This window comes from Coregonus lavaretus, assembly GCF_964263955.1.
Source record: "Coregonus lavaretus genome assembly, contig: HAP1_SCAFFOLD_1789, whole genome shotgun sequence".
Classification (NCBI taxonomy): domain Eukaryota; kingdom Metazoa; phylum Chordata; class Actinopteri; order Salmoniformes; family Salmonidae; genus Coregonus; species Coregonus lavaretus.
The window spans coordinates 45,091-60,000 of NW_028166082.1; the positions used below are offsets into that span (position 1 = coordinate 45,091).

A 14,910-nucleotide genomic window follows, 5' to 3' on the forward strand; every position below is an offset into this window, starting at 1 on the left:
CCTCTGTAGCTCAATTGGTAGAGCAAGGCGCTTGTAACGCCAGGGTAGTGGGTTTGATCCCCGGGACCACCCATACGTAAAAATTTATGCACACATGACTGTAAGTCGCTTTGGATAAAAGCGTCTGCTAAATGGCATATTATTATATTATTATCTTGTTCCTGTAGTGCTTGTAAACACCCTGGTAGGTTGATGAATAACCTGAACCAGATTACGGCACTGACTACAGTGAAACCTTCCTCTTGAGCGAACAGCTGTGACCATTTCCCTCACTTGGAGATTCTGCAATTCTGTCCACAACCGTGTTGTTCCACCTTGATTGTCCCTCGAGAGTCTGATTTCTCCATTACTTTATTAGTCGACTCCACCAGTATTTGGACACTTGAAGCTATTTTCTTGTTGTTGTTACAACTGCTTGTAGAACTATTTGAGTTTGTTTAATATCACACACTCACAAACTGAAAACATAACGTGTGTACAATTAATTGGTTCGAGTCAGAGCTCAAATATAACTTTAATTTGTATCCCGTGTTGCATTAGAATCGCAGCAAAGTTCGTTCCTGTTTCAGTCACATCTTTGGCCACGTACACGTGGGTCAAACAAAAACACCCTAATGATTGGTTGACAAATAGTGCCTCCCACAATGCAGGTGATGCCTAAGAAGAATGGCGCCGGAGGGGATGGCTGCCGTTTTACGGGCTCCTAACCAATTGTGCTATTCTGTGTGTTTTTCCGCGTTGTTTGTAACTTATCTTGTACATAATGTTTCTGCTACCGTCTCTTATGACCGAAAAGAGCTTCTGGATTTCAGAACAGCGATTACTCACCTCGAACTGGACAAAGATTTTTTCGAAGACAATGATTTTTTCTTTAACGAGTCGGATGCGAAGGATTTACTGCTGCTACCGGACCAGGCCCCATTCGCATGAAGAGGAGACGCAGATATGGGGGACGCAAGATCCGGGTGTCATTTGAGAATTAGTCGGTGAGTGGGTTGCCCGCCTCTACCAAGCCCCCATATTGGCAATCACTGGAGAATAAACTGGATGAGCTCTGTTCGAGACTATCCTACCAACGGGACATTAAAAACTGTAATATCTTACGTTTCACCAAGTCGTGGCTGAACGACGACATGGATAATATACAGTTGGCTGGGTTTTTCCGTGCATCGGCAGGACAGAACAACTGCCTCTGGTAAGACGAGGGGTGGTGGTCTGTGTACAGTGGAGAGAACAAGTATTTGATACACTGCCGATTTTGCAGGTTTTCCTACTTACAAAGCATGTAGAGGTCTGTAATTTTTATCATATGTACACTTCAACTGTGAGAGACGGAATCTAAAACAAAAATCCAGAAAATCTCATTGTATGATTTTAAGTAATTAATTTGCATTTTAGTGGTAGGCCTCATCACCGACAACGATGAGACAGCCTATAGGGAGGAGGTCAGAGGCCTGGCCGTGTGGTACCAGGACAACAACCTCTCCCTCAATGTGATCAAGGCAAAGGAGATGATCGTGGACTACATGAAAAGAAGGACCGAGCACGCCCCCATTCTCATCGATGGGGCTGTAGTGGAGCGGGTCGAGAGTTTCAAGTGTCTTGGTGTTCACATGACCAAAAAACTATCATAGCCCAAACACACCAAGACAGTCGTGAAGAGGGCACGACAACGCCTATTCTCCCTCAGGAGACTGAAAAGATTTGGCATGGATCCTCAGATCCCCAAAAAGTTCTACAGCTGCACCGTCGAGAGCATCCTGAATGGTTGCATCACCGCCTGGTATGGCAACTGCTCGCCCATCCAACCGCAAGGCGCTACAGAGGGTAGTGCGTACGGCCCAGTACATCACTGGGGCCAAGCTTCCTGCCATCCAGGACCTCTATTTTTGGACTTCGCCAAGTCTAGGTCCAAAAAGCTTCTACCCCCAAGCCATAACACTGCTGAACAGTTAATCAAATGGCTACCCGGACTATTTGCATTGACCCCCCCCCCCCTTTTTTTTTACACTGCTGCTACTTGCCATATCGTCTACTATTATCCTCAGTAATGTTCCATCCAAGTTGTCAGACCCCGGTGGCTTGTCATTGTTGATAGACAACAATAGTTTGTTCACTTCTTCCAAACTGACTTCATGGAAGGCGACGTCATCAACATCTGCCTGACCTTTGATCACATGATTTATGTAAAGTTCATGCAGTCATCATGTAGTCGCAAGTCTGACAATAGTAATAGAATCTCTGTTATAGAAACTGAAGTAATAGAATCTCTGTTATAGAAACTGAAGTAATAGAATCTCTGTTATAGAAACTGAAGTAATAGAATCTCTGTTATAGAAACTGAAGTAATAGAATCTCTGTTATAGAAACTGAAGTAATAGAATCTCTGTTATAGAAACTGAAGTAATAGAATCTCTGTTATAGAAACTGAAGTAATAGAATCTCTGTTATAGAAACTGAAGTAATAGAATCTCTGTATAGAAACTGAAGTAATAGAATCTCTGTTATAGAAACTGAAGTAATAGAATCTCTGTTATAGAAACTGAAGTAATAGAATCTCTGTTATAGAAAGTGGAATATTCCATATGAAAGGACAGGAGGGAGGAGGAAGACATGGACAGTCCTTTACAGTTAAGGCTACGCAGGCACACACACACACACACACACACACACACACACACACACACACAGGATATTTTCGTTTTTCAATCCAGTCGGGAAAGAAAGAGCCTCCTTGTTATTCACACTGGGACTCTAAGGTAAACATCGGTAGCAGGCAGTGGGTGTAATTACTGGTTCCTCTCTCTCCCTCTTTCCTTCATCTCTTTCTCTCCTTCCTATCCCCCTCTCTCCCCTCCTCTCCCCCTCTCTCCTTCCTCTCCCCCTCTCTCCTTCCTCTCCCCCTCTCTCCCCTTCTCTCCTTCCTCTCCCCCTCTCTCCTTCCTCTCCCCCTCTCCCCCTCTCTCCTTCCTCTCTTCTTCCTCTCTCCCCCCTCTCTTCTTCCTCTCTCCCCTCTCTTCTTCCTCTCTCCCTCTCTCCTTTCTCTCTCCCGCTCTGTCTCCCTCTCTCCCCCTCTCTCTTCCTCTCTCACTCTCTCCCTCTCTCTTCTTCCTCTCTCCCTCTCTCCTTCCTCTCTCCCTCTCTCCTTCCTCTCCCTCTCTCCCCCCTCTCTTCTTCCTCTCTCCCTCTCTCCTTCCTCTCTCCTCTCTCCCCTCTCTCTTCTTCCTCTCTCCCTCTCTCTTCTCTTTCCCCCTCTTCTTCCTCTCTCCCCCCTCTCTCCTTCCTCTCCCCCTCTCTCCCTCTCTCTTCTTCCTCTCTCCCTCTCTCCTTCCTCTCCCTCTCTCCCCCCTCTCTTCTTCCTCTCTCCCTCCTCTCCCTCTCTCCCCCCTCTCTTCTTCCTCTCTCCCTCTCTCCTTCCTCTCCCTCTCTCCCCCCTCTCTCCTTCCTCTCCCCCTCTCTCCCTCTCTCTTCTTCCTCTCCTTCCTCTCTCCTCTCTCTCCCCCTCTCTTCTCCCTCTCTCCTTCCTCTCTCCCTCTCCCTCTCTCTTCTCCCTCTCTCCCCCCTCTCTTCTTCCTCTCTCCCTCTCTCTCCCCTCTCTTCTTCCTCTCTCCCTCTCTCCTTCCTCTCTCCTCTCTCTCCCTCCTCTCTTCTTCCTCTCTCTCCCTCTCTCCCCCCTCTCTTCTTCCTCTCCCCCCTCTCTTCTTCCTCTCCCCCCTCTCTTCTCGCTCTCCCTCTCACTGACTGGTTTTCTGATCCATGCCCCCTACCCTTTTTTTTAAGGTACATTATCTGTGACCAACAGATGCATATCTGTATTCTCAGTTGTGAATTCCATAGATTAGGTCCTAATGAATTTATTTCAATTGACTGATTTCCTTAATTGTTACATGTTGCAGTTACATTTTTTTTCTGTATAAATTATATACACTACCACTCAAAAGTTTGGACACACCTACTCATTCAAGGGTTTTTAATTTTTACTATTTTGTACATTGTAGAATAATAGTGAAGACATCAAAACTATGAAATAACATATGGCATCATGTAGTAACCACAAAAGTGTTAAACAAATCAAAATATATTTTATATTGAGATTCTTCAATAAGCCACCCTTTGCCTTGATGACAACTTTGCACACTCTTGGCATTCTCTCAACCAGCTTCATGAGGTGTCACCTGGAAGGGAATTCAATTAACAGGTGTGCCTTCTTAAAAGTTAATTGGTGGAATTTATTTCCTTCTTAATGCGTTTCTGCCAATCAGTTGTGTTGTGACAAGGTAGGGGTATACAGAAGATAGCCCTATTTGGTAAAAGACCAAGTCCATATTATGGCAAGAACAGCTTAAATAAGCAAAGAGAAACGACAGTCCATCATTACTTTTAAGACATTCAATTTCAAGAACTTTGAACGTTTCTTCAAGTGCAGTCACAAAAACCATCAAGCACTATGATGAAACTGGCTCTCATGAGGACCGCCACTGGAATAGAAGACCCAGAGTTACCTCTGCTGCAGAAGACAGGTTCATTAGAGTTACCAGCCTCAGAAATTGCAGCCCAAATAAATGCTTCACAGAGTTCAAGTAACAGACACATCTCAACATCAACTGTTCAGAGGGGACTGTGTGAATCAGGTTTTCATGGTCGAATTGCTGTAAAGAAACCACTACTAAAGGACACCAATAATAAGAAGAGACCTGCTTGGGCCAAGAAACACGAGCAATGGACATTAGACCGGTGGAAATTTGTCCTGTGGTCTGGAGTCCAAATTGAAGATTTTTTGTTCCAACCGCCGTGACTTTGTGAGACGCGGAGTGGGTGAACGGATGATCTCCGCATGTGTAGTTCCCACCGTAAAGCATGGAGGAGGAGGTGTTATGGTGTGGGGGTGCTTTGCTGGTGACACTGTCTGTGATTTCTTTAGAATTCAAGGCACACTTAACCAGCATGGCTACCACAGCATTCTGCAGCGGTACGCCATCCCATCTGGTTTGCGCTTCGTGGGACTATCATTTGTTTTTCAACAGGACAATGACCCAAAACACACCTCCAGGCTGTGTAAGGGCTATTTGACCAATAAGGAGAGTGATGGAGTGCTGCATCAGATGATCTGGCCTCCACAATCCCCCCGACCTCAACCGAATTGAGATGGTTTGGGATGAGTTGGACGACAGAGTGAAGGAAAAGCAGCCAACAAGTGCTCATCATATGTGGGAACTCCTTCAAGACTGTTGGAAAAGCATTCCAGGTGAAGCTGGTTGAGAGAATGCCAAGAGTGTGCAAAGCTGTCATCAAGGCAAAGGGTGGCTATTTGAAGAATCTCAAATATAACATATATTTTGATTTGTTTAACAATTTTTTGGTTACTACATGATTCCATATGTGGTACTGGTACTGTATATACATATATGTATAGATGGCAGGACAGAAAGACAGCGGAGACAGCATAACTCAGCGAACTGAAATCTTTATTCACAGATTCAGAGCCTGCAGTGACATCAGTCGTGACATCACAGTCGTGACATCACAGATATGACATCACAGCTGCGACATCACAGAATGACATCACAGCCGTGACAACACAGCTGCGTCATGCGATGGTTACAGCTGTCAATCAACAAGCAGCTAGCGACCGCTAGCTAACCTGCTAACATGGTTTTGTAGCTAGTGTCTGCTAACATGCTAACATGGTTTGGTAGCTAGCGTCCGCTAACATGCTAACATGCTAACATATTATGTTAAAAAAAATATAAAACTTTCAAAGGTATTGAAAGCGTATAAAATGTACACGTCATTGATGTGAGTCAGTGGTTACAGTGTTAAGCTGAGGAGAAACAAACAGAACACTGTTGTAATATATAAAATAAAGTATATCGAAATAATCCACCAACATGTTCACACAGGTGAAATGTTCAGAAAGTATGGTAATGTCAGACAGAACTAGTGTTGTGATTGGGCGATGGAACGTACAGGGCATCATTTGGGCTACTGTAATTGGCTGGCAGCTAAGGTCCTTGTCCAATCAGGTGAGGGGTTGTTGTGGGGCGGAGATCAGCACAGTTCTGTCTTCTTTGGTTGTTGTTGTTTTGTTCTCTTTCTCTCTACCAGTTCTCTTGGCCCCTGAGGAAGACAACAGAACATTTAACATTATTAACAGCATCAAAATACAGGGAGGGATGAGAAGAGAGAGAAGAGAAGAGAAGAGAAGAGAAGAGAAGAGAAGAGAAGAGAAGAGAAGAGAAGAGAAGAGAAGAGAAGAGAAGAGAAGAGAAGAGAAGAGAAGAGAAGAGAAGAGGAGAGGAGAGGAGAGGAGAGGAGAGGAGAGGAGAGGAGAGGAGAGGAGAGGAGAGGAGAGGAGAGGAGAGGAGAGGAGAGGAGAGGAGGTGGAGAGGAGAGGAGAGGAGAGGAGGTGGAGAGGAGAGGAGAGGAGGTGGAGAGGAGAGGAGGTGGAGAGGAGGAGGAGAGAGGAGAAGAGGAGGAGAGAGGAGAGGAGGAGGAGGAGAGGAGAGGAGAAAGACAAAAGAGTGACCAATGACAGAAGAGATGCTTTGTGGTGCTTGTGCTCGAATCAGTTTGAGTGGGACTAGGGGACGGTATCAGTAGCAGTGGCTTGTCCACGGCTGTCCCCATACTCCAAGGCATAGGTTCTCTCACAGGTTCTCTGTTGCCGGTTACGAGTGGCTACTCGAAGAGAGAGGGCGGCCAGGTTCTCTGTTGCCGGTTACGGGTGGCTACTCGAAGAGAGAGGGCGGCCAGGTTCTCTGTTGCCGGTTACGGGTGGCTACTCGAAGAGAGAGGGCGGCCAGGTTCTCTGTTGCCGGTTACATTTACATTTACATTTACATTTTAGTCATTTAGCAGACGCTCTTATCCAGAGCGACTTACAGGAGCAATTAGGGTTAAGTGCCTTGCTCAAGGGCACATTTACGTCATTTAGCAGACGCTCTTATCCAGAGCGACTCACAAATTGGTGCATTCACCCTATAGCCAGTGGGATAACCACTTTACAATTTTTTTGGGGGGGGTAGAAGGATTACTTTATCCTATCCCAGGTATTCCTTAAAGAGGTGGGGTTTCAAATGTCTCCGGAAGGTGGTGAGTGACTCCGCTGTCCTGGCGTCGTGAGGGAGCTTGTTCCACCATTGGGGTGCCAGAGCAGCGAACAGTTTTGACTGGGCTGAGCGGGAACTATGCTTCCGCAGAGGAAGGGGAGCCAGCAGGCCAGAGGTGGATGAACGCAATGCCCTCGTTTGGGTGTAGGGACTGATCAGAGCCCGAAGGTACAGAGGTGCCGTTCCCCTCACTGCTCCATAGGCAAGCACCATGGTCTTGTAACGGATGCGAGCTTCAACTGGAAGCCAGTGGAGTGTGCGGAGGAGGGGGGTGACGTGAGAGAACTTGGGAAGGTTGAACACCAGACGGGCTGCGGCATTCTGGATGAGTTGTAGGGGTTTAATGGCACAGGCAGGGAGGCCAGCCAACAGCGAGTTGCAGTAATCCAGACGGGAGATGACAAGTGCCTGGATTAGGACCTGTGCCGCTTCCTGTGTAAGGCAGGGTCGTACTCTCCGAATGTTGTAGAGCATGAACCTGCAGGAGCGGGTCACCGCCTTGATGTTAGCGGAGAACGACAGGGTGTTGTCCAGGGTCACGCCAAGGCTCTTCGCACTCTGGGAGGAGGACACAACGGAGTTGTCAACCGTGATGGCGAGATCATGGAACGGGCAGTCCTTCCCCGGGAGGAAGAGCAGCTCCGTCTTGCCAGGGTTCAGCTTGAGGTGGTGATCCGTCATCCATACTGATATGTCTGCCAGACATGCAGAGATGCGATTCGCCACCTGGTTATCAGAAGGGGGAAAGGAGAAGATTAGTTGTGTATCGTCAGCGTAGCAATGATAGGAGAGGCCATGTGAGGATATGACAGAGCCAAGTGACTTGGTGTATAGGGAGAAAAGGAGAGGGCCTAGAACTGAGCCCTGGGGGACACCAGTGGTGAGAGCACGTGTTGCGGAGACAGCTTCTCGCCACGCCACTTGGTAGGAGCGACCGGTCAGGTAGGACGCAATCCAGGAGTGAGCCGCGCCGGAGATGCCCAGCTCGGAGAGGGTGGAGAGGAGGATCTGATGGTTCACAGTATCAAAGGCAGCAGACAGGTCTAGAAGGACAAGAGCAGAGGAGAGAGAGTTAGCTTTAGCAGTGCGGAGAGCACAGGTTACGGGTAGCTACTCGAAGAGAGAGGGCGGCAAGGTTCTCTGTTGCCGGTTACGGGTGGCTACTCGAAGAGAGAGGGTGGCCAGGTTCTCTGTTGCCGGTTACGAGTGGCTACTCGAAGAGAGAGGGCGGCAAGGTTCTCTGTTGCCGGTTACGGGTGGCTACTCGAAGAGAGAGGGCGGCAAGGTTCTCTGTTGCCGGTTACGGGTAGCTACTCGAAGAGAGAGGGCGGCCAGGTTCTCTGTTGCCGGTTACGGGTGGCTACTCGAAGAGAGAGGGCGGCCAGGTTCGGTGGGTACGCCCCACCGCTTGCCTCTCTTCCCAGACTTGTTGTTGAAGGGTCCGGTCCAACCTCGGTGATCCGGTCCTACGTAGACCGTGACAAGCGCTGCATAGCGTGCCAGCCAGGTTGGCTAACTCGCAGAGGCGAGCTAGCTGTAACTATCTATCTATCAGAGGCGAGCTAGCTGTAACTATCTATCTATCTATCAGAGGCGAGCTAGCTGTAACTATCTATCTATCTATCTATCTATCTATCTATCTATCAGAGGCGAGCTAGCTGTAGCTATCTATCTATCTATCAGAGGTGAGCTAGCTGTAACTATCTATTCCTGCCTCCCCATGGTGGAGTTGATCTATTCCAGCGTCATGGCAACCCCATTCCTATTTCCCCCAGCGTTATGGAGTGGAGGAAGAAAGGTTTTCAGGCCTCTGATGAGGAAACAGCCCCCGAGCACTTGGCTCAGGTAACCCCTGGAGGGAGGGGCCTTGGCACGAGTCTGATGAGGAAACAGCCCCCTGAGCACTGAGTCTAATTTTTATGCGTGCGGTCCAATGCTGGGTGCCAGCCGGTTACCGGAACGTGTCTAACCGCCTTAACCGAGTGAGGCTCGTTGTGACAACAGTGCCCCCAGGTGGCCAATCAGGGCACGTCACTGATCACTGAGCCCTGGTACCCAGAGTGGGCCGGACTTTAGGCATAACATCGTTTCTTTTACCCCGAGTTCCGCATGAAAAGTGTCCCTTATGTGAGTTCCCTTCTCCATGTTCAGACACACGGTTGTCAAGAGTGGTGGACATGGAAGAAGAACCAATCTCTCCCAGTCCACAAGGTGGCGTCCCGCCCCCTCAGAGTCATGAGAGTCATGGGAGGCTCGCTGTCTGCTCCGACCAATGGCGGGCATGCGCAGTGTCGTGGGAGGCTCGCGGTCTGCTCCGACCAATGGCGGGCATGCGCCGTGTCGCCCTGGATAATGTGAATAGTAGCCTCTGCAGAGTCCACTACAACCAGATGTTCCGGGTTTTCAGGGGAAATGGAAAGCGAGCCTGTGACGTGACATTAACAAGGAGACGCTCCTCCTCATTTACTGGATTGGTTGAACAGAACAGAACAGAACCGACAAGACCAGTATGTAGGGGATCTAGTTCCAGGCGTTTCTTTTACGCCTGCTACGTCGGGGTACAGGCTACAACTTGATGTTCGTCCCTACACGCTTCTGCAGCGTCATCACGTCGACTGTTCCCGAGGCTTCAGCGCCCGTTTCGAGAGAGGAAATATCCTCCCGTCTCCAGAAGCAGGCAATCCGTTGAAGATCCAGGACGGCTGGTACAGACGGTATTTCCTGGTTTCCGAAAAGGGACGGGACTTTGCGTCCCATTCTAGACCTACGTGCCCTCAGCAAGCACCTCAGAGTCTACAAACTCAGAATGTTCACGAGCAGCCGGCTATTACAGCGATTGGCTGGTTGCGGCGGAGTCGTGGGAGCAAGCAACGTTACACACATCCATTCTACTGTCCCGTATTCAGTCTCTAGTCTTCACATCCATTCTACTGTCCCGTATTCAGTCTCTAGTCTTCATAAGAAACCAGAAAAAGACCTGTCTGACTCCCTCCCAGCGCGTTCTGTTTCTGGATCTTGAGCTAGACTCACTGGGTTCCGGCTCTGCTTAGACACATTTCAGCTGGGTCACACAGTGCATTGTCGCCAGTGCATACGCCCTACGACTACTGGGGACAACGGCTTTGGGTTATTAGTTGAACTACATGTAGTTCACTACTCCCCAACACGGATTGAGAGAGAGAGAGAGGAGAGAGAGAGAGAGAGAGAGGGGGGAGAGAGAGAGAAAGAGGGAGAGGTTTGTTTGTGTTCAATATTAGATTGTGTTCAGTATTAGTATTAGATTGTGTTCAGTATCAGATTGTGTTCAATATTAGATTGTGTTCAGTATTAGATTGTGTTCAGTGTTAGATTGTGTTCAGTGTTAGATTGTGTTCAGTATTAGTTTGTGTTCAGTATTAGTTTGGGCCTCAGTGTTATTTCTAGTGGATCAGTGTTTCCATGTAGTCAGTGTCCACATGTTATTGTGAAGTGGAAACGTCTAGGAGCAACAACAGCTCAGCTGCAAAGTGGTAGGCCACACAAACTCACAGAACGGGACCGCCGAGTGCTGAAGCGCGTAGAGTGTAAAAATAGTCTGTCCTCGGTTGCAACACTCACTACCGACTTCCAAACTGCCTCTGGAAGCAACGTCAGCACAAGAACTGTTCGTCGGGAGCTTCATGAAATGGGTTTCCATAGCTGAGCAGCAGCACACAAGCCTAAGATCAGGGGCCGGCTGGAGTGGTGGAAAGCTCACCGCCATTGGACTCTGGAGCAGTGGAAATGCGTTCCCTGGAGTGATGAATCACGCTTTGGCGGACAACAGGAGAACGCTACCTGCCCAAATGCATAGTGCCAAATTTAAAGTTTGGTAGAGGAGGAATAATGGTCTGGGGCTGTTTTTCATGTTTCGGGCCCCTTAGTTACAGTGAAGGGAAATCTTAACACGACAGCATACAATGACATTCTAGACGATTCTGTGCTTCCAACTTTTTGGCAACAGTTTGGGGAAGGCCCTTTCCTGTTTCAGCATGAGAATGCCCCCGTGCACAATGCGAGGTCCATACAGAAATGGTTTGTTGAGATCGGTGTGGAAGAACTTGACTGGCCTGCACAGAGCCCTGACCTCAACCCCATCAAACAACTTTGGGATTAATTGGAACGCCGACTGCGAGCCAGGCCTAATCGCCCAACATCAGTGCCCGACCTCACTAATGCTCTTGTGGCTGAATGGAAGCAAGTCCCCGCAGCAATGTTCCAACATCTAGTGGAAAGCCTTCCCAGAAGAGTGGAGGCTGTTATAGCAGCAAAGAGGGGGACCAACTCCATATTAATGTTCGACGAGCAGGTGTCCACTTAGTGTATTTCCCCATAGATGTGTTGTACCAAGACTACTGACTGAAAGGGAATGTAACGTTATGACTGTAACTACTGTTCCCCGAAGGAGGGAAATGAGGTACAACACCTGTTCGGCTCCGCGCCGCCCAGTTCTGGGCTCGGTGAAGAGCGGTACTGAATTGAAGGAATGAATCCGGGCCTCAGGGTTATCACCTGTGGAAGGTGGGGCTTCCGGCGAGGCGCAGAGTTCATTGGACTTGTCAGGCGTGATTTGAGTTCTTCAATCGAAGTGGCGAGAGTGCGACTCCCCATAGTTGTTTTCCCTCCTTCAGGGAACAGTAGTTATAGTCATGACGTTGTTTCCCCTCCTTCAGGGAACAGTAGTTATAGTCATAATGTTGTTTCCCCTCCTTCAGGGAACAGTAGTTATAGTCATAATGTTGGTTTCCCTCCTTCAGGGAACAGTAGTTATAGTCATAATGTTGTTTTCCCTCCTTCAGGGAACAGTAGTTATAGTCATAATGTTGGTTTCCCTCCTTCAGGGAACAGTAGTTATAGTCATAATGTTGGTTTCCCTCCTTCAGGGAACAGTAGTTATAGTCATAATGTTGGTTTCCCTCCTTCAGGGAACAGTAGTTATAGTCATAATGTTGCTTTCCCTCCTTCAGGGAACAGTAGTTATAGTCATAATGTTGGTTTCCCTCCTTCAGGGAACAGTAGTTATAATCATAATGTTGTTTTCCCTCCTTCAGGGAACAGTAGTTATAGTCATAATGTTGGTTTCCCTCCTTCAGGGAACAGTAGTAGTTATAGTCATAATGTTGTTTTCCCTCCTTCAGGGAACAGTAGTTATAGTCATAATGTTGGTTTCCCTCCTTCAGGGAACAGTAGTTATAGTCATAATGTTGTTTTCCCTCCTTCAGGGAACAATAGTTATAGTCATAATGTTGTTTTCCCTCCTTCAGGGAACAGTAGTTATAGTCATAATGTTGTTTTCCCTCCTTCAGGGAACAGTAGTTATAGTCATAACGTTGTTTTCCCTCCTTCAGGGAACAGTAGTTATAGTCATAACGTTGGTTTCCCTCCTTCAGGGAACAGTAGTTATAGTCATAACGTTGTTTTCCCTCCTTCAGGGAACAGTAGTTATAGTCATAATGTTGTTTTCCCTCCTTCAGGGAACAGTAGTTATAGTCATAATGTTGGTTTCCCTCCTTCAGGGAACAGTAGTTATAGTCATAATGTTGGTTTCCCTCCTTCAGGGAACAGTAGTTATAGTCATAACGTTGGTTTCCCTCCTTCAGGGAACAGTAGTTATAGTCATAACGTTGTTTTCCCTCCTTCAGGGAACAGTAGTTATAGTCATAATGTTGGTTTCCCTCCTTCAGGGAACAGTAGTTATAGTCATAATGTTGGTTTCCCTCCTTCAGGGAACAGTAGTTATAGTCATAATGTTGGTTTCCCTCCTTCAGGGAACAGTAGTTATAGTCATAATGTTGGTTTCCCTCCTTCAGGGAACAGTAGTTATTGTCATAACGTTGGTTTCCCTCCTTCAGGGAACAGTAGTTATAGTCATAATGTTGGTTTCCCTCCTTCAGGGAACAGTAGTTATAGTCATAATGTTGGTTGCCCTCCTTCAGGGAACAGTAGTTATAGTCATAACGTTGGTTTCCCTCCTTCAGGGAACAGTAGTTATAGTCATAATGTTGGTTTCCCTCCTTCAGGGAACAGTAGTTATAGTCATAATGTTGGTTTCCCTCCTTCAGGGAACAGTAGTTATAGTCATAATGTTGGTTTCCCTCCTTCAGGGAACAGTAGTTATTGTCATAACGTTGGTTTCCCTCCTTCAGGGAACAGTAGTTATAGTCATAATGTTGGTTTCCCTCCTTCAGGGAACAGTAGTTATAGTCATAATGTTGGTTGCCCTCCTTCAGGGAACAGTAGTTATAGTCATAACGTTGGTTTCCCTCCTTCAGGGAACAGTAGTTATAGTCATAATGTTGTTTTCCCTCCTTCAGGGAACAGTAGTTATAGTCATAACGTTGTTTTCCCTCCTTCAGGGAACAGTAGTTATAGTCATAATGTTGGTTTCCCTCCTTCAGGGAACAGTAGTTATAGTCATAATGTTGTTTTCCCTCCTTCAGGGAACAGTAGTTATAGTCATAATGTTGTTTTCCCTCCTTCAGGGAATAGTAGTTATAGTCATAATGTTGGTTTCCCTCCTTCAGGGAACAGTAGTTATAGTCATAACGTTGGTTTCCCTCCTTCAGGGAACAGTAGTTATAGTCATAATGTTGGTTTCCCTCCTTCAGGGAACAGTAGTTATAGTCATAATGTTGGTTTCCCTCCTTCAGGGAACAGTAGTTATAGTCATAATGTTGGTTTCCCTCCTTCAGGGAACAGTAGTTATAGTCATAATGTTGCTTTCCCTCCTTCAGGGAACAGTAGTTATAGTCATAATGTTGGTTTCCCTCCTTCAGGGAACAGTAGTTATAGTCATAATGTTGGTTTCCCTCCTTCAGGGAACAGTAGTTATAGTCATAACGTTGGTTTCCCTCCTTCAGGGAACAGTAGTTATAGTCAGGTTTCCCTCCTTCAGGGAACAGTAGTTATAGTCATAATGTTGGTTTCCCTCCTTCAGGGAACAGTAGTTATAGTCATAATGTTGGTTTCCCTCCTTCAGGGAACAGTAGTTATAGTCACAATGTTGCTTTCCCTCCTTCAGGGAACAGTAGTTATAGTCATGATGTTGTTTTCCCTCCTTCAGGGAACAGTAGTTATAGTCATAATGTTGTTTCCCCTCCTTCAGGGAACAGTAGTTATAGTCATAATGTTGTTTTCCCTCCTTCAGGGAACAGTAGTTATAGTCATAATGTTGGTTTCCCTCCTTCAGGGAACAGTAGTTATAGTCATAATGTTGGTTTCCCTCCTTCAGGGAACAGTAGTTATAGTCATAATGTTGTTTTCCCTCCTTCAGGGAACAGTAGTTATAGTCATAATGTTGTTTTCCATCCTTCAGGGAACAGTAGTTATAGTCATAATGTTGGTTTCCCTCCTTCAGGGAACAGTAGTTATAGTCATAATGTTGGTTTCCCTCCTTCAGGGAACAGTAGTTATAGACATAATGTTGGTTTCCCTCCTTCAGGGAACAGTAGTTATAGTCATAATGTTGTTTTCCCAACTTCAGGGAACAGTAGTTATAGTCATAATGTTGTTTTCCCTCCTTCAGGGAACAGTAGTTATAGTCATAATGTTGCTTTCCCTTCTTCAGGGAACAGTAGTTATAGTCATAATGTTGGTTTCCCTCCTTCAGGGAACAGTAGTTATAGTCATAATGTTGTTTTCCCTCCTTCAGGGAACAGTAGTTATAGTCATACTGTTGTTTTCCCTCCTTCAGGGAACAGTAGTTATAGTCATAATGTTGGTTTCCCTCCTTCAGGGAACAGTAGTTATAGTCATAATGTTGCTTTCCCTCCTTCAGGGAACA

General features: G+C 46.8%; 1 pseudogene across 1 annotated transcript in view; it reads right to left on the reverse strand.

Moving 5' to 3' along the window:
• Positions 1-5,445: 5,445 nt before the first annotated feature.
• The window catches only part of LOC311115120 (prominin-1-A-like), a 45,555-nt pseudogene continuing 36,090 nt past the window's right edge, over positions 5,446-14,910 (reverse strand). Inside the window, exon 14 of the transcript in view lies at positions 5,446-6,117. The product of the transcript in view is annotated as a prominin-1-A-like (transcript). The remainder of the gene's footprint in view (positions 6,118-14,910) is intronic.